The 20553-nt window shown below is 44.0% G+C and overlaps 1 protein-coding gene across 3 annotated transcripts in view; it reads right to left on the reverse strand.

Moving 5' to 3' along the window:
* Positions 1 to 20553, reverse strand: part of LOC126334616 (protein Gawky) — a 339985-nt gene that overhangs the window by 242069 nt on the left and 77363 nt on the right. The window contains exon 1 of one of the 3 annotated variants that reach the window (XM_049997026.1): positions 19919 to 19977. The exons of the other annotated variants lie outside the window; for them this stretch is intronic. The gene's annotated coding sequence lies outside the window, so the exon portion shown is untranslated. Of the gene's footprint in view, positions 1 to 19918; positions 19978 to 20553 lie in introns of those variants that run through there. 3 annotated transcript variants of the gene reach the window in all.

Consider the following 20553-nt stretch of genomic DNA (forward strand, 5'->3'; position numbering starts at 1 on the left):
CCTTTTTTTAATAACGCATAGTTCACTATTCACTAATAGATATTTCTTTTGTGTATAGGAGCCAGTCTTCTGTGTTTACACGAACAGGCGACGATACATCCTGTTGGCAAGATAATATACGCTGTAGACCTACTGTAAGAAAGGATCACACATCTGAGTGTCGGCAAAGCCTGTCTGCATTATTTCATAAGGCACACACGGGAAGCAGAATTAGTTTAACGTCCGACAGCTTTAAAACTATCATTCTAGCGACGGCAAACTCAACCATTATTCCAATTTATACGAGGAAACGTCAAATTACATGTTTAAAACGATATCGAAAGGGTACTGCTGAGAATTTTCTGATTCAACTATGCTAAAAACTGAATATGTTACTTAGAGACCAGCTTTGCAAACGAAATTGTTGGATCGGCCTTGGCCCTAGCCACCCGACTTGCCCGGAATCACTCACGTTGCCAAAGTGAAAAACTTACTTGTTACATTTTTTTTTTTTTTATGAAACCGTTTGAAGTACTACCGATGACCTGACTATGAGAGACTTTCGGCCTGATGAAAAGCCACAAAAAAAAAAAAAAAAAAAAAAAAAAAGGCATTGCAACATTACATAAATAAATCACGGAAACTAGCCTACACAGTTGAGTTTAAATTCAGGATCTTTATTTCTACCTTTTATATCTTTGACTTCCAGCTTACAAAACGCAATTACGAAATAAAATTACATACAGATGTTCGAAAAAAAGCAATTGATATAGAAATATGTCACTCGGTAACACTACTAAAGCATGAATGAGCGCTTCCTTTTATTTTCTCGTCCCACTCGCGTTAGGACGAAATTAAACAATTTTCCTATGCTACTCTGAAATTAGGGAAGCTCTCGACGTTACCTTTCTCACGCGGCAAACTGCTATTAATCAGCTGCGCTATTTCCATTTTCATGCGTTGAATCTTTTCAGTCGATCCCAACAGAAAACTGTAGATGCCGCTAATATTTTGTCTGTAGTTAAAACTTGATAAAGTTTGGACGAATAATAGTCCAAATAACGGGTGGTTGTGAAGGTTTAATGACACCATCTCATTCCTAGTCTTGGACCAAGTAATCACAGCTGTCATAGGTATGTTAAACTCAAGTACGTTTCTGTAGACGCAAACAAGTTGTTAAAGAATAATGCTGCACAGGAGTAGCAGTATTCGAGGGAAACTAAATCACGACCGACAGCTCCATTCCAGTTACTCCTTTGCAAGATGTGAAATATTATTCTTTGTCTGGTAGGACTGGTCGAGCGGCAACACATTGCTGAAATAAATGGGAAGTCTTCGACTACTGGTGTTATCGAACACCAGCTTAAGGATGAAACAAGTGAAGCAGAAGGGATGACTAGGACACAATAGGTTAGTGCTCCTCCTGCATTGTATTTACGCAAAATTTAGTATTCAAATGACGTGTCTGTGACAGATTCCAAAGAGACTGATTGGGCGGAGCGTTGCTATGTGCTATCAGCTGTCTAGCATTACAGGCAGAGATCAACTGGAGACTTTCCACAGCAGTTCTGAGCACAGTCCACATCTGAGGACGGCGCCAGTGTGAACGCGACCTGACGGCCGGAATATCGCTTGCGAACGATGAGACGGCTGTAGTCCTGGCAGCTGCCTGTATCCTAGTCACAGGACAAAAAATGTAATTCCGAAGGTCAATGTTGCCCTGAAAACTGTGGAGCCTAGTTACATTCGTGATACGGAGCGTGTTCTGCTCAAGCGCAAGAACTAAGAATGAGTAAAGAAAGAGTTGACGGTAATGTAAACAGTGCAAGTGTAAAATATTATATAAATATATGGGGGAGTCATATGAAAGCGAGACAGATAAGAAGTATGTTAACTGTTTACTATTTCAAAAGTAACCGTGAAAACCGGTAATATATTTATCCCACTGTGAGACAAGACGGACACATTGGCGGTTACCTATGGAAGCACGATTGTGCTCAGGCGTGCGCGTCTTCGTCCGAAGCAAATCTACAGCCGCGAACGTCTTTCTTCAGGGCTCCAAAAATACGTAAATCGCATGGTGAGTGATATGAACTGTACGGATTGGTTGGTTGTATGGCTGGTTAAAGGGACCAAACTACTAAGTCGTCAGTCCCTTTGTCCTCTAACAGACATGTCTATATGACTGTAGATTAGAGATAGCCTACTACACAAAACGCAGAGGAAGAAAACCCCGCGATCTACCGATGTCAGCAAAGCTGTGGTATGGGACAAAAAGAAGAAAGAGAGACAGGAAGAAACGCAAGCCACATGCCCCAACTAGGGAGCAGCCGGAAGCCACTGAAAGCAGAGTGCAATGAAGGGCATTCATCTCCATCCCCCGCCACGTACCAGAGGTACTCTACTCCGACATTGCCTTGGAAAGGCTAACAACATGGACAGCGCAAGAGAAGCACAGAGAGGCAGACGACGAACAGGGCTAAATGACAATTTGACGATTTGGACGGGGGGGGGGGGGGGCAGAGAAGAGTAAAAGAACAGGCAGGATTAAGACCGAGCTGGAACACCAAGCCCAGACAGCTGCTGACGATGCAACAGCGTTTTCTGCCAGTCCCTCAATGGGCCGATAAGTTTAAGTGGTCCTCTCCTAAAGAGAGTGATAAAAGCATGCTTCATGAACAAAACTTAAATCAGTTGCTGGGGCATTGTCGCCTAACACCAGGCGTAGCAAGTCAGGGAGATTAATAAGAGTCCGCAAAGGGTGGCTAGGTTGGGACAGTCCAGCAAAACAGTGGGTTGGGTCCTCCATATGGAGGAGGTGATTATGAGTGTGCCATGTGTATGGTCGGTGTGGAGCTGGAAAAGGATGGTGGAGCCCTTCTGAGAGGCATGCACGAGGACCTCCACAGATCTGTAGTCGCCTTCATGACCTGTAGTTAGTTTGGTGGGGTCAGAGTGAGCCATTCTGCATTCCAGGGATCTACAACTTCACGGTGTAATACTGACTGGAGCTCTGTTTCTGGAATACCGATCAAGAGTTGGTTTACTGGTAACCAGTTTGGCCAGGCTATCAGCAAGTTCATCCCTCGAGATCCCGATGGGGCCTGGGGCTGAGCGCTCACACTGTTCCATACAGGGTATCCTGGATAGCAATGACCAAGGGATGGCGAGGATAGCACTGGTCGAGAGCTTCTAAACTCATCAAGGAGTCGCTGCACGTGAGAACGGACCCAGAAATGTATATGACTACTTTTGAGCCCCGGGATACACCAATGATGGTGAACAATCGGCAGAAGGATGGAGAACAATTGGAAGTGGAGGGCCTCGGGATGAACAGTGTCTTTTGTACCTTGTGATAACGAAACTGTGGCTAAGGGGTGCACCATGGAGGTGTGTGGGAGTGGGTCCAAAGGAGAGGTGGAAGGGGAAACAATCGCAGTTCAGAGAGGATAGACTGGATGCCGACTGCAATCGTAATCCCTGACCAGGGCCAAAGAGGTCACGAATAAGCAATTCACAGGGCTAGTTTGAAAGGCTCCTGTTAAAAGTCGAACCTAGCAGTGGTACATCAGATCCAGTATCTGCAACGCTGAGGGCAGTGTCGAACTGTATGCCAGCCTCCCATAACTGAGGTGGGATTGCATCAAGACTTTGTAAAGTTTCAGAAGGGTGTGCAATCTGCAACCTAGATGGTGTTATTCAGTGTAAGGGGCAGCCGGGCCTTTCGCTTAAGCTGGAGAAAATGGGGAATCCACGTCAACTGAGAACTGAAGACCAGCCCTAAAAAGCTGTGTGTCTCCACCACACTGAGTAGTTGTTCATCGAGGTAAAGTGCTGGTTTTGGGTGAATGGCACGACGGCGGCAGATGTGTGTGACGCGAGTCTTGGCGGCGAAAATCGAAAGCTATGGGTGAGGGCCACACCTGCACCTTTTGTATGGCGCATTGCAGTCTACGTTCAGTGACATCCACACTAGAGGAGCAGTAGTAGAGGCAAACGTCGTCAGCATACAAGGAAATTGGTACTGAGGAGCAAACAGTTGTTGCTAAATGATTGATGGCTAATAGAAAGAGAGGGATTACAGTCTACAGAGCCCTTCGGGAGCCCATTCTCTTGGATAAGAGAGTGCAATGGGAAGTACCACCTCTAATCTGTAACGGACAGTGCGACAGGAAATTCTGGATGAAAATCGTTAAAGGACCCCAGAGACCCTACTCGCGGAAGATAGCAAGGATGTGATGTCATATAGCCTTTTGCAGGTCGAAGAAGCCAGCTGTAAGGTGTTCGCATCTGGCAAACGCTGTTCAGATGGCAGACTTCAGGTATACCACATTATCAGTAGTGAGAGGGCCTAGGTGAAGACCACGCTGGATGGAGCCAGAAGACCCCCAGACTCAAGGAGCCATCACAGCTGTCGGCTATCCATGCGTTCAAGCAACTTACATTTTGTTGTGGGTGCGGTCGTACCCTGGGACCGTACCAGGGCACTGGGTTAGGATACTGACGAATTCCCACTCACTGAATGGAATAGTATACGGCTCAAGATGGTGTATAGCAAAAAACATAACTGCTTTTGCACCAAGGACAGGAAGGGCAGGTTGATAATTCTCAGAGACTGAGGCTGATGCATAAAGCAAAATGTTCGACAATGGCGTCTGGTGAAGACAGTGCCATTCAAGGTAATAACAGGTACACCTGCAGGTGTCTGGTATCCATAGAGACGTCTGATCTTACCCAAACCTACAAAGGAGAGGTACGTGGTCCAATGGTTGAAACTTACCCAGTATTCTCACTTCCGTCTTTTATTGGTAGGATTCTGGTCTGTCTCATCGACAACATAGGCGAAAGCATCCCAATCATCACTGTTGACAGCCCGTTGGGGAAGGCGTCCGGGGAGTGACACTGAGATACGGACAGGGGAGATCGAAAGTGGTCACAACGACAGAGGTCATTGAGGACCTCCAGTGTATGGGTGGGAGAAGGCAAGGGCTGAAAGTGACAAAGGTCAATAGACGAGAAGGTTCCATGCATCACACTGAAGAGTGTGCGTGTATCAGTATTCAAGATGCAAAGGTCAGGAGCAGAGAAACCAATGCAAACGGTATGTTTGGAGACACTTTATACAGAGGGAGGTAAATATTGCAGAGAGTAATATCCTGAAATGGCCTCTCTGAGCAACACCAGCCTCCAAAGGTGTACTAAGAAGCACGAGTTCGCTATACAGGGTGGTTCACGAAGATATACAAATATTTTAATGTTATTCTACACGTAAAACTAAAGATAAAAGTTCGTGTAAACATAGGTCCGCAAATGTTTGGTTACAGAGTTATGGTTAATAACTGATTTTGCCTGAAATTTCGCAATTTCGCTAGGTTGGTTGGTTGGGTTGTTTGGGGAAGGAGACCAGACAGCGAGGTCATCGGTCTCATCGGATACGGGAAGGACGGGGAAGGAAGTCGGCCGTGCCCTTTGAAAGGAACCATCCCGGCATTTGCCTGGAGCGATTTAGGGAAATCACGGAAACCTAAATCAGGATGGCCGGACGCGGAATTGAACCGTCGTCCTCCCGAATGCGAGTCCAGTGTGCTAACCTCTGCGGCAGCGGCACCTCGCTCGGTGCAACTTCGCTAATAGACATGTATCTGCAGTAGTTTTCGAGAATATACAGAAAAGCAAGGAAGTAATTTAGTAAAGTTTTTACTTTATTAACTACTTGACCCATTTTTTTTTTAAATTCCAGACAACTGCACGAAGTTTTCAACAGAAAATGTAGAGAATTTAATTTTGGAAAAAAGATGGTAATAACGTCAACGGAAACTGTATGAATGTGTCAGATACTCTGCTTTTATCAATAACACAGCACCATCCCAATGTCATAAATAATCTATAAACTACAACAGTTACTATATGGTTTCACTTGCATACACTGTTGTGTTCTTTCATTGAACAATACAGCAAACTAAATCGTTTCAAAGTTAGGAAATAATTGAAGCAACTCACTAACGGTTGCCAACAATGGCATGAACAATTCTACAGTCTTAATGGAAAGCAAACAAATTTAGTTGTATATTAATTTTGCTTTTCTGGATGTTCCAGAAAACTACTGCAGATTGGACATGATTCATTAGATTCTTCAGATCAATAACAACAAAATAAATGGAAGTAGTGCTTTACTTTAACTTCATAGAGTTTTGCGATGCATTCATATTAGCAAAGGTGCTAAATTTCAGGCAAAATCTTTTATTAGTCATAACTCTGTAACTAAACATTTGCGGTCCTATGTTTATATGAGCTTTTTTTCATTAGTTTTACTTGTAGAGTAACATATTAAAATTTTGCATATCTTCGTGAATCACCCTGTATAGTGTGTCTTGAACATACATGCAAACTCTACCTGACACCCTGTCATAGGCAGCACGATTCTTATAATATCCCCAGAATTGGCGAAGGGCCGGGGCCTGTGTTGCTGGAAACCAGATCTCCTCAAGGGCAATACAGAAGGCAGGTGAAGTGCTTCAAAGATGTCATAACTCAGTCAGGTTGTGGAAAAAACCGCTACAATGTCCCTTGAGAATAACGCTGTTAATGTACAGCGAGGGAATGAAGTGACCAAGGGGCAGGGTCATTTGCTGCCACTGGAATGTTCTCCTACTTGGTGGACTTCTTTCTTGTCTTTCGTCTACTTAGAGAGGGTTTTGATGTTCTTTTCTGAATCAGTTTCACATAAAGATGATGATCGCAAAATCCTGTGACCAGCAGCCTGTGGCTCCTTCAGCTGCTGGCTCGTGTCCGGTTGCAGACCAGTGGAAACCTTGGAAGAAAGTGCCTCGAGGAACGCTTTCATGGCGAGAGAAAGGTGATTTGTCTCCAGCTGGGCGGTTGGGACCAATATACCTGGAAAGTGTGAAGCCACTGATCCCACAGTAGGTGTGGGCGAAGCAGCAAGAGGGGAGATCCCAAACATCACTGGGGCAGGCAGGGTTGAGCAGCCATGAGGGCCCACTGTAGGATGTACAATGGGCGGGAGTACCACTGGCAAAGGGGATGATATCAGAGACATAGACTGAGATATTGATTGATGTGCTGCGTGCAACCACTCATACTCCATTTTGGTCTCTTGGTATCCGAGTTTGTCCAGTATCTTTTATTCTTATATGTTCTTTTCTCTCTGAAAACAGTACAGTCTGGTGATCAGAAAAAATGGAGCTTTCCACAGTTGACACAGATGGAAGAAGGTGCACAGGGAGTGTTCTCATGCAACACTCGTCGAGAATCTACAGATGGAGCAAGCGTTGCAATGCGAAGACATGTGCTCAAATTTAAAGCACTTGTAGTACTGCATGGGGAGGGGGGCATATGGTTACACATTGCATTGATATACAATCACCTTGATCTTTTCAGGCAGTGAATCCTCAATGGCCAAGTTGAACGCATCAGTAGACCTATTGTCCTTTGGCCCCTTATGTAAACCCAAGCAATGTGCACACTTCACTGCTAATGTTGGCAGTTCATGATCAGATTGTAAGAGCAGGTCTCTGTGGAAAATGATGCCCTGAACTAAATTTAGACTGCTGTGGGGAGTGACAGTCACCATTACGTCCCTAGTTCCTTACAAGAGAGCAGTGGCCATGACTGGGCAGAGGATGCCATTTTTATCAAAAGTGACCCAGTTTTCATTTTAGAGATAGCTGCCACTTCCCCAAACCTGTCTTCTAAGTTCCCCACAAAAAACAAGGGTTTTGTGGCCAAGAAGGAATCACTATCAGTTCTTGTACGAACCAAATGTTGGGGGCGGGGGGGGGGGGGGGGATATTGCTTGCCGCGTAGCCTCACATTCCTCCCATGGCGTAGCAAGGAAAGGTACATTTTAGGGTTGTCTCCCTGCACATTGAAATAGGACTGACCTTTCATAAGACTTCTGGGGCCTCATGGCCACCGGAGGTAGATAACTTCACCCGCTTTATTTGCAGCAGATTCGCCATGGGACCACCCCCTTTGAACGGTGGCTCTTCCCGTGGCACCACCCAGCCTCAGCAAGAGCTATCTGGTCAGTAGTCTGTTACTTGGAGTCCCTGTGCCCCAGTCATGATGGGCATATACTCCTTGGGATACATTGTGAGTTCTCAGCTCAGGTAGCAACTGTGTAATTAATGCCTATGTGGTTAGGGGGGCTACCACTGTGCAGGTACTTGACGACCCCCACAATGGGGAGGCCACTATGATTGATAGATTAGGAGGCACTATGATTGATAGATTAGGAGGGATTATGTGACTAAATGTTTAGGTCATCAGTTCCATGAAAATTACTTGCAGAAGAGAAGGTCCACTAAAAGTGGGGACATCCAGTCACAGGGGTCAAATATGAACTGAGGAAGGTAAAACCACACACCGTAGAAGGCATCAAAGGGTACGGCAAACCTATAACCGGAAAAACAGAAGGATAAAAGAGCGGTCGTTGGATGGCGGAGTGGTCATGTGTCCCAGACCTAGAAAACAAGAAGAGAGGTTCCAACCACAATCACACTACCCCTGCTCCAGGAGTACAGCAAAACCTTATAGCTGAAAATAAAAACCACTTTCAAATAGAAAATTGAGCACCAGGTCAACCATTCGTGAATTGTCTACTAATATTACAGACATGGAATCTGGAAGACTGTACTTAGTACGAAGGACCTAAAGTAGAAGACATTCCACCAATATATAGGATACCGTCAGTCTAGTTCCGCAGCCACATTGTGGGGGTGGCTTGTGCGGAGTTTATTAGGGTGAGAGCAGTAGCTCACCAGATGTCATGGGATTGTTACTGAGCTAGGTTTTGGGTGTATTACCATATTACAGAGAAGGGTGCATAGATGGCCGCTTTGGCCGACTTCCCTTGCACGATCCGCACTTCTGGAGAATTTTGAAAATGGTAGCAGGTCGAACCTAATAATGGGGACCTTGTATTTATATAGGGTGATTCAAAAAGAATACCACAACTTCAAAAATGTGTATTTAATGAAAGAAACATAATATAACCTTCTGTTATACATCATTACAAAGACTATTTAAAAAGTTTTGTTTTTTACTCAAAAACAAGTTCAGAGATGTTCAATATGGCCCCCTCCAGACACTCGAGCAATATCAACCGGATACTCCAACTCGTTCCACACTCTCTGTAGCATATCAGGCGTAACAGTTTGGATAGCTGCTGTTATTTCTCGTTTCAAATCATCAATGGTGGCTGGGAGAGGTGGCCGAAACACCATATCCTTAACATACCCCCCATAAGAAAAAATCGCAGGGGGTAAGATCAGGGCTTCTTGGAGGCCAGTGATGAAGTGCTCTGTCACGGGCTGCCTGGCGGCCGATCCATCGCCTCGGGTAGTTGACGTTCAGGTAGTTACTGGCAGATAAGTGCTAATGTGGTGGCGCTCCATCCTGCTGCAATATGAATTGTTGTGCTTCTTGTTCGAGCTGAGGGAACAGCCAATTCTCTAACATCTCCAGATACTGGATGCATGCTACATTTTCATCACTCGTTCTCGGCCGTCCAGAACTTTTCCCTCTGCACAAACACCCATTCTCTGTAAACTGTTTATTCCAACGTTTAATACACCACCTATCAGGAGGTTTAATACCATACTTCGTTCGAAATGCACGCTGGACAACTGTCGTCGATTCACTTCTGCCGTAATCAATAACACAAAAAGCTTTCTGTTGAGCGGTCGCCATCTTAGCATCATCAACTGACGCTGACTCCTAGTAAACAGCGCCACAAGCGAACAAATGTACAACTAAATGAAACTTTATAGCTCCCTTAATTCGCCGACAGATAGTGCTTAGCTCTGCCTTTTGTCGTTGCAGAGTTTTAAATTCCTAAAGTTGTGGTATTTTTTTTTAATCACCCTGTATAATGCAAATTTGTAGAATACGCCGGAAGTGGAAACTCGAGGCCCAATCATAAATCACATCCAAGAAGGGTCGGCACCAAGAACACCATCAGATGGAGAGGCAGAGGGGGAAAGTGATGTTTGAAGTATAAGCATGCAGCACGATAAAGAAGTAATGCTGCAAAGGCTAGGCCCAAGCACGAACTCACGAAAGAGTTGTGAGCCCCCTGGGAGGAGGCTCCTGCGGTGTAGTCGGGACAACCTTGACTAGGTGTTACACCGCAACAGAATGATGCCGTCCTTAGACATTCCTGGGCGTCTGTCTGAATTTAATGGCGCGCTTCAATTTTTACAAGGTGACCTCGTACCGCTGTGCATTAATTGCGGGCCCCTTCTTCCAGAAAGTCAGTGAGCAGCGGGATCTTGCAGTCACAGCGTAAGGTCATCGCGCCTTTCCCGAAGCTGGCGTGCCTGTTTGGTCTACGGTGCAGAAGTTTCGCTGGCGAGCCCTTTTGCATGTTCCATACAGTTCCAATCTCTCCTCGTGGCGTTTTCCGTATTTTTGGAGCCTCGCAGTACAACTTTCGTGGCTGCTGACAAGCTTCGGGCGAATAGGGGTACAACTATGGTTCCGTAGGCAACAACAAACATTTTTCCATGAAGGCGCTGACCGTCTTGTCTAACAGTGGGATAAATGTATTAGAAATTCGCAGCACGAAAGGAACCAGACTCCCTGGCCCCTCGGCCATTCCATCGGTGGTACGAGCCTCCTTGACAAGAACTTGCACCAAGTGCCTAAAGCAGTACCGCCCCCTCAGGTGACCAAATTATTGACATATTCTACAATTCAGCATTCAATTGGGACAATCCTGAATTTAGCTCTGTGATTTTTTGGATAAATCATCATATTTTGTGAAGAAGTGTGAGTTACTGACACACAATCACTACCCGTAACTTCATCGTATATTCCGGTCAGTGGTAATGCTACACTTTGCTTCCATTTTATGTTACACACCTTATGGTCGATAGTCATTTTATACTTTTTCGCGTCAACTAGAAATTATGCTTGATTTTATTTCTGACACCTTTGTGGAATCAAGAAACTGAACGACAACGCCAGGAAACAAAATAGCCCTGATCACCAGCAAAAGCCTCAAGTCATTACAGAGGTCCCTATTATGTAGGTCATCCTCTGGCACACAACTTACTATCACAAGAAATTTCGTGTGTGTTCATCAGATGTAAGAATGTTTCCAGGAGGGCCCCAGGGAAGTGTGATAGGATCGGTCTTGTTCCTCTCCATGTCCACGTAACACATCGGTCCGTACATGACAATGGCGCCAGCAAAGTGCGATTTTTTAAGGGTCGTATCTTCATCTACATACATACTCTGCAAACCACGGTGAAGTGAATGGCACAGCTTACGCCCCACTGTAACAGTTATTAGGCTTTCTTTCCGTTCCATTAACGCAAGGAGCGCGGGAGGAATGATTGAATACCTCAGTGAGTGCAGTAACAGTTCTAAACGTATCCTCGCGATCCCTATGGTGATCGGTACGTAGGAAGGTGTAATATATTCGTATAGTCGTCGTATGAAGCTGGTTCATGAAACTTTATTAGTAGAGTTTCTCTCGATAGTTAACATTTATCGTTAAGAGTCTACCAGTTCGGTTCTTTCATTCATCTCTGTGAAACTCTTCCATGGATCAAACAAACCGGTGACCATGCATGTATACGTTCAATATCCCCTGTTGGTCCTCTCTGGTACAGGTCCCACCTACTTGAGCAATATCCTATAACTGGCCGCAAAAATGATTTGGTGGCAGTTCCTTTGTAGACTACTTGCAGTTCCCCTGAATTCTACCAATAAACCGAAAAGTCAAATGTGTGTCTAGGGCCTCCCATCCGGTAGACCGATCGCCTGGTGCAAGTCTTTTGAGTTGACCCCATTTCGGCGACTTGCGCGTCGATGGGGATGAGATGGTGCTGATAACACAACACCCAGTCCCTGAGAGGGGAAATTCTCCGACCCAGCTGGGAATCGAACCCGGGCCCCTTTACACTGCATTCCGTCGCGCTGAGCACCCAGCAATCGGGGCGGACATAAACCAAAGTCTACCACCTACTTCACCCACTGTGACTCACAGATATTATAGTCATAGGCTAGTACGTTTTTTTTCGTTTTGTGAAGTGTACAATCTTACATTTACGAACACTTAAAGCAAGTTGCCTTGAAATCTTATCAAGATCTAACTGAATATTTATGCAAGTTCTTTCAGACAGTACTTCACCATAGATAACTGCATCACCTGCAAAAAGTCTGAGATTACTATTAATATTGTCTGCCGGTCATTGATAAACAACATGAACAGCAAGGATCATAACACATTTCTCTGGGGCACAACTGAAGTTACTTCTACATTTGACAATACTCCGTCCAAGGCAACATGCTGGGTCCTGCATAGCAAAAAGTCCTTAATCCAGTCACTGCTTTCACTTGATACCCCATATGATGGTACTTTGACAGTAAGCGTAGGTGTGGTAGCGAGTCAAGTGCTTTTCGGTAATCGAGAAGTACTGAATCTACCTGACTGCCTTGATCAAAAGCTTTCGGAACGTCACGAGAAAAGTTGGGTTTAATACAATCGATGTTTTCGCAATTGCAATCCATGCAGGTTCGCATTCAGATCATTCTGTTCAAGATGCTTCATTATGTTTGAGCTCAAAATATGTTCTAAGAGTCTGCAACAAATCGCTGTCAAGGATAATGGTCGGTAGGTTTGTGGATCGCTTCTATTATCTTTTTTGTAGACGGGTGTGATCTGTGCTTTTTTCCAAGAACTGGGCATGCATTTTTGTTCGAGAGATCTACGATAAATTATAGTTAGGGGAGGGGCTAATTCAGCCGCAAATTGACTATAAAATCTGATAGGGATTCCATGGGTCCATGGGCGCTTTATTCAGAGTTAACGATTTCAGCTGTTTCTCAAAACCGCTGACACTAATACCGGTTAGAATCATCTTTTCAGTGGTACGAAGATTGAACTGATTCTCCTCGGTTTTCCTTTGTAATGGGACATTTGAAAACGGAGTTACAAAGAGTTTCACCGTTCACTTTGCTACGTTCAGTTTCAGTTCGTGACTCATTCGCTAGGGGCTGGTCACTATCTTTGGCATCACTAAACTTTGGTGTCAAATACTTCCTCCACATACGGCCAGAATTTCTTTGGGTTCTGTGAAATATCATATGACAATATTCTATTACGGCAGTCACTGAAGGCATGACGCGTTGGTATAGAGAGCCAAACGCGTTTCTTTCAGCAGCTCTATCGATAACCATACAATTTGTTTTAAACTTGTTATGCAGTAATACCGCGAGCAAAATGCGATTTTTAAGGGTCATATCTACGTCTACTACATCTACATACTCTGCAAACCACGGTGAAGTGCATGGCACAGCGTACTGTATACCGTGGAGGGTTCCTCCCATTAGGAATTGTTCTACTGGATACATATTTATCTAGTGCATGATCTATTATTCTTTTAAACTTGAGCCATATTTGCTCTATATGCTCGTACCATGTGCTGAAAGTTTCAAGTTTCTCGTTGAGATACGACACTACTGATGTTTAATCTACTTTACCAAAGTACAAAGACATATATGTAAAGTAATCATTGTTGCCGCAATGGCATCGTGGTCACTGGAGCCAGTTTAAGTATGGACGTCCTCAAAGAGCTCGGGTCAATTTGTTGCCATTAGATTCAATATATTTTCATCATGGATGCAGTTTCTAATTATTCTAGGTACTTTTCAGAGAAGGAATTTAGTAATGGTTCACAGAATGTCACAGAATCCCCGCCACTAACAAGACTGTAATTTTCCCAGTTAATTGTTGGATGGTTAAAGTCTCCACCGGTCATTATAGTATGACTAGGAAGTTTTCGGATACATCACAAGGTGAGTCTGGTAGGTGAAAGAAGAACCCACTTTTTTGTTTGTTTTTTTAACCAACCCCTAATACTGAGTCTCGCACAATCAAAATCACATGCACCTTCGGTTTCTATCTCGGTGGATTTGAGCTCCTTGTGACAGCGACAGATACACCACCTCAATTTCCATATCGCGGGTTCTGTTGGATGCAGATAAGGGGTTAACTGTTTTTGATATTCCTTGGCCTACCGAACATTTGTAATTTATCGGAAGAACGGGTACACTGCATCTACGATACAGTACAGGCTCAAAATTTAAATATTACCCACTTCCTCATGCCCAGGTACATTTAGCAAATCAGTTCTTTTGCATTGTGTGTGGTCTAGGACGGACCTTAGACGGAATCTAAAGCTAACATTTGTTCATAGGCATGATAAAAGCCCCGAGAGAAGCACCAGTTCACGGCCAATCGTCGAAATTTTTTCTTTGGATTGCTCAGATTATATTCTTGGAGAACTCCGAATTTTTTTTTTTTTCGATATCATTATTCTCGACTGAGACCCAATGTGTTAAAATATACTATAGTTACATCCGAAATATAGGGTCTGAACATATGACAACGGTTCTAACGTCGTCGCAGGGTTTATGAAGTCACCAAACTATGTTTTCACCAAACTATGTTTTTAGTCAGCATTTACTCACCAATAAAATTTTATGAAGCGCTTTCTCTGTATAATACTTACTTCACGCCTATGCAAATATGCTAAAGAAGTACTTCTATGAAGAAAAAAATAGCTAAAAAGTTCTTGAAGTACCTGGAAACGACTAAAAATGACCAACAAAAATTACGTAAAACTGGAAAGCTGCAAATTCCGTAAAATATTTAATTAATAATGGTATAGGGGCAAGCCGCTTTTTGGACCGAAATATTAAACATGTAGATATAAGGGAAAATATAAGTTGGACCCACCAGAATTTTTGAGTGGCTGAGAAATGGTGGAGACAGTTGCAGTGGGAAAGAGAGACAAAAGACAGTGTAAGTGAGAGAAGCGACTGTAGCTGTGGGACACACTGTAAATCAAAGGGAGAAAGAGGAAAAGGTGGGAGAGAGATGCCGAGTATGAAGGCATAACTAAAAGAGACACTTAAATAAAACGATTTGGAATGTTCTGTTAAAAGAGCTCAAATATTTTCGTATGCTAAAAATTTTAGAGAGGAAGGTGGAATGAGGACTGATGTACTGGTTCCTCCACTTTTACTTCTCTTTTTTTTTTCAGGGGCATAGTCGCTCGCTTTCGTGCTTCGACAGCAGTATTTTTCCGCTGGTACATAAACGACCTCAGGTACAAGTTGAGTAGCAGTCTGCGGATGTTTGCTGGTGACGCTGTGGTGCACGGGAAGGTGTCATTCTTGAGTCACTGTAGGAGGATGCGTGATGACATAGACAAAATTTATAGTTGGTCTGATGAGTGGCAGTTTACTGGGAATGTAGGAAAAATATAAGTTAATGCATTTGAGTAGGAAAAGCAATTCCATAATGTTCGAGTACAGCATTAGTTGTGTGCTGCCTGACACAGTCTCGACAATTAGATATCTAGGTGGAACATTGCACAGTGATATGATCCTGGTAAGGAATCGGTTTATTGGAAGAATTGTAGGAAAATGTAGTTCATCTGTCCAGGGGGCGGCGTATAAAATACATTCATGAGTACTACTGGAGTGTTGGGATCCCCTCCAGGTTGGATTAATGGAAGACGTCGAAGCAATTCAGAGGCGTACTTCTCTATTTGTTGTGTGTAGGTTCGATCAATATGCAAGTAATATGGAGAGATGCTTCGGGAACTCAAATGGGGATCCCTGGAGCGAAGGCGACGTTCTTTTTTTTTTTTTTATCGAGGAGCACTATTGACAAAATGCGGAGAAGTTGTCGCAGAACGATTACTGCCACCAACACACATATCGCACAACCACCACAAAGATAAAAGAAATTAGTGCTCTTGCGGAGGAATGTCAACGGTCGTTCTCCTCGCGCTCTTTTTGCGAGTGTTACGGGAAAGGAAATTATTAGTAATTGTAAAAAGGTAACCTTGCCACGGGCCAAACATAGGCTTGTGGCGCATTTATGTAGATGTAGACGTTAGATTAAGGGTTTCTGCGAGGGGGAATCTCACAATCAACGTCCGTAGTCGCTAAAGTGTTGTCACTCTAGCGGGGGTAACTAATTCGAGGCCTGTTAGTAGGAGAATGTTTTATTACAGTTTACCCTACAAAGTGTTGGAAGCTGTAGTGTAAAGCTCTTAACTGTCAATTTATGTATATGTCATGGGCTGAATTCCAAACTCCGCAGTTTCATATTTGGCGTTGCTGTTGGTGATCTCTTCGTCTGTTCGTCAGACGAGACCGTTAACCTCACTGACATAGGTGAAGCAGTACCATCGCTTTTCATAACATCACGGCTTTTATTCTATCATTCCACACACTAAACAACACTAAACCAAGTAAGCTCTCACCATTTATCTACACAATACAGCAAACGTTCGGGACTTAAATTGTCAGCCGTCTCCAGTAAAAGCTTCCATTGAAAAGGATGCAGGTGTCCTGAACTTTGAATCGTCCCACAATTCATTTTACATTATTATTTTTATTTCCGAAATGTTCCATAATTTTATCACTGCCGTCTCAGTGCACTATGCATTGTTGTTGTTGTGGTCTTCAGTCTTGAGACTGGTTTGATGCAGCTCTCCATGCTACTCTATCTTGTGCAAGCTTCTTCATCTCCCAGTACCTACTGCAACCTACATCCTTCTGAATCTGCTTAGTGTATACATCTCTTGGTCTCCCTCTACGATTTTTACCCTCCACGCTGCCCTCCAATACTAAATTGGTGATCCCTTGATGCCTCAGAACATGTCCTACCAACCGATCCCTTCTTCTTGTCAAGTTGTGCCACAAACTCTTCTTCTCCCCAACCCTATTCAATACTTCCTCATTAGTTATGTGATCTACCCATCTAATCTTCAGCATTCTTCTGTAACACCACATTTCAAAAGCTTCTATTCTCTTCTTGTCCAAACTATGTATCGTCCATCGTGCATTTGCCACGCATCAATGCGGCAGACCTAAACGTTGTAATGCACCAAAGTAAAATTTTCCTTGACACAGAGATGTGAAACTTGTCCAAATATTGTAGGCTGGCGTCTGATGATGATGGGCCTAGGCACATAACTAATTACGGTGAAACCAATCACTCATTCAAAACCTATTTATAACCGCTTCGGTTGTCAGTAAGAATTTATTGCACGATCTGTTTCGAAGCCCGAAGTTTCGTCTTCTTGTGCACCAATTAATTATGTTAACAGAAGTGTGTGGCGGTCGGGCCAGTGAGCCATGGTGGGGTTTATATATATATATATATATATATATATATATATATATATATATATACGCGCGAGCGCGCACGCACGCAAAAGCGGTTGCTGGTCATATGCTCCTATGCGTGTGTTTGACGTGGCTGTGACCCCACCATGGCTCACTGGCCCGACCGTCACAAACTTAATTATTTGGTGGCACCTGAAGTCAAAATTTCGGGCTTCGAAATCGGTCATCCCATTACAAGAAATGACTGATAACTGAAACGGTTCTTTTATTGTGTTAACGTGTTCCTCAGTTGCGGATATTAACCTGATCAAATATTTTGCATCCAAAAAATATGGCTGATTGCAGTTCTTTTTCTCATATTTTTTTTCGAAAGTAGACACCATGTTCTCAAGCCATTAATAAAAGAAATTAAAAAAAATTAAAAATATAGTTCCATGTCTCGCCAATCTAGCTGCTAACATTTTTCGTATCCACACTGTCAAAAGTACCAGAAAATCGTTACACTTTCAACAGAGAGAGAGAGAGAGAGAGAGAGAGAGAGAGAGGGGGGGGGGGGGGGTTGATTCACACCTACCGCACTGGCTCACTGGAGTGTATTGTCCTAGTGACGGGACGTTTAGCCTTGACAAATTAAGTGATCCACGCACACGTGTATTCGGCCAGTTCCCACTGAAAGGTTTTGCAGCTGGGAGGCAAGTTGCTACTGGTACGTATTGGCAAGAAACAAGTATGGTTAGTTGACAGCAGAAAATTTCCCCGACAAAGTCTAGCGTTAAGCTTTTGCTTGATCGTTTCGTTCGCGAGTTATACCTGTTCCAAATCTCATTCACAACACGAAAGAAAAATAACGAAAATGAGTGATTGCCGAAGAGGTTACTATCTGTATTACTTCATTAACTGTGTGTGTTCGACTGTCAAGTGTGCAGAAGTCCATCATAAGAAGCAAGTTAACAAATCAGCTTTCTTCGTATTATTGTAAAAAGCGCACCAATTTAATATATTAAAGTACGTGGGCTCACATATAAAATATGGGTTTTCTGCAAAATCAATTTCCTAATACTGCTTCTGGTTAGACATGTAAATAGAATATCGATTCTGAAAAAGCGTTGGGTCGTTGGTCGCTACATTTTTTTTTTTTAATGTTGTTTAATGAAGGAAGAGTGATTTTATACGGATTGAATGAGAAGAATTATTGAATGGCGAGAAAGTTATTCATTTTCTTTATTTGATTGGGGGAACACACATTTTATCTTTATTAGATAAAAAGGTACATAAATGTCGATATGTCTGTTGAATTATCAAAATCGAAATTCTTGGCAACAAGCCTCTAATGTGTGTAGCTCGGTAATGAATGAAATGCTGTACCAGTTTCGCCTATTTTTGTGACAAAGCCTCGTAAACTAACAATGGATGGTAACACAACATTCCCAAACTCTTGTGCACAGAAATATGAACGCGTCTTTACTCGTCCGAAGGCTATCTGACCATTATAAGTTTCTGAAGTGTTGGAGTACAATCATGTTTCAATAGCGATCATTTCGCACTTTTTCCCCCAAAAACACGAGCAATATTGGTGAAAGGAATAAAAGTTTCGAATGCGTTAATTAACAGTGCGTAAAATTATTATAAGCATCTTTTCTTGAACAATCTCCTCCTCCTCCTCCTCCTCAGGCGTTTACTGACATTTGTATGGAACCTCAGCTCACTTCACTGTGCTTATGATATCTGAACAACTGATTCACTGGCCCTAATACTGTAAAACAACTATCACTCAGGAAAATCAATATTTAATCAGGCTTATCACAATCAATTCAGGACTAACATACAAAAACGACGGTGGAAATAGATTGAGTTTTTGTGTTCCGTAAGATGCACTGCATGTAAATGTGAAAAAAAAGACCCTCTTATGACTCTTGTGGTAATCATGGGTTAGTGGCCAGTATACGGTGGTAATGATAAAAAGAGACGTGTGGGGAAAAGATACGCGCAGAAGACACTGACAGAATGCAGGATGTAGAGTACATTACAGGCATACAGGCCAAGTATGTACATTACGGAAGAATAGAATTGCGCGAAAAAACGTGCAATCACGTGTCGCTGATTCGGCGCTCTGACGATAATGTGAAGGCTGTTAAGCCGTGCACAAGCAGCGGCGTGAAGGGCGGCGAGCGCAGCCGCCTGCATTGATCCGAGCCGCTTCCCCAGCCCCCGGCGAAGCCACGCCTCCACCAGACTCCCATGTCCCGTGCCGCGCTGCGCTGTCCCTTGTGCGCCCCGACAATTCGTCCACCAGTCACCAGTCTCCTTCCCTGCCGTCAGCGAAACGGCACGGTGCGCACAATACGGCCGCAGCCGGTGTGAGTGCGCCTGCGCTACCGGCTGGCCGGGGATCAAGTTCGGTACGCTTCGGTTGTACTCGCAGCCGCTCGATACGTCATCGAAGTCGCCGCCCTAACGCATTCCTCTGGCACTGGGGACGCAATCTCGTTCATCGAACTGCGCGTCAGGATATGCTTCGCTAAATCCAGGCAGTAACTTAAAGAGGAAAGCCTAAAGCTATTCGAACATCACACGAAACTACACATAGCCCACGCTCTTCACTAGTGACCATAAAACTGATCGCCATTACGAGCATGTCACTCGTAGCGATGTTCGCGTCATCAGAAAACACACTCCCTAGCACACTTAAAGGGTAACACCGAAATGTAGAGCTAGCAGAGCGCGCAGCTGCCAGCGCTAGGCTGGTGAGAGAACTTACGCGCGCCAGAAGGCCGTGCCGCCGCCGCCCGCAGCCCCGCTCAGTCTTGACTAGTTACGTAGCGCCGACGGCGGCATCGGCGACGCGACGCTGCTGCTCCCTGGCGGCGTAATCGCGGCCGAATTTCTACAGGTGCTGCTACCCGGCGGCCCGCAGCGTCAGCGTGCACTGCTGCCGAGTTCAGAAAAACACTAGCATGCAGCGTGTTCGCGGCTTCGCATCGGACTCGCCCGTAAGACACGAATATGAGGCCTACAAGAAAATTATTTACGACTTGGCCTCAGAAGACGAAATAATGCAATCGTTATTGGGCTGGCAATCAGAAAAGAAAGCATCACTGAAGACTTAATATATTGGACGTCTCCTTTTTCTTCGATCCAGCCACCTAAATAAGTCAATGTAAAAGGTGCCCTAGCTGGAATGATCATCATTCAGAGTAGGATAGGAACGACGGTAGCCGCCAAACCTGAAATGCTTACTCCGTTTTCAAAAGTTCCTTTGCAAATGGGAATTCAGGAAAATTGCTCCAATTGTTTCCACGTACCACTTAAAAGACTACTCTTATCGGCATTAGCGTCAGTGCTGTTGAGAAACAACTGAAATTGTTAATGGAAGAAGGCTTTCACGACCGGATG

Source organism: Schistocerca gregaria, chromosome 2 (assembly GCF_023897955.1).
Source record: "Schistocerca gregaria isolate iqSchGreg1 chromosome 2, iqSchGreg1.2, whole genome shotgun sequence".
NCBI lineage: Eukaryota > Metazoa > Arthropoda > Insecta > Orthoptera > Acrididae > Schistocerca > Schistocerca gregaria.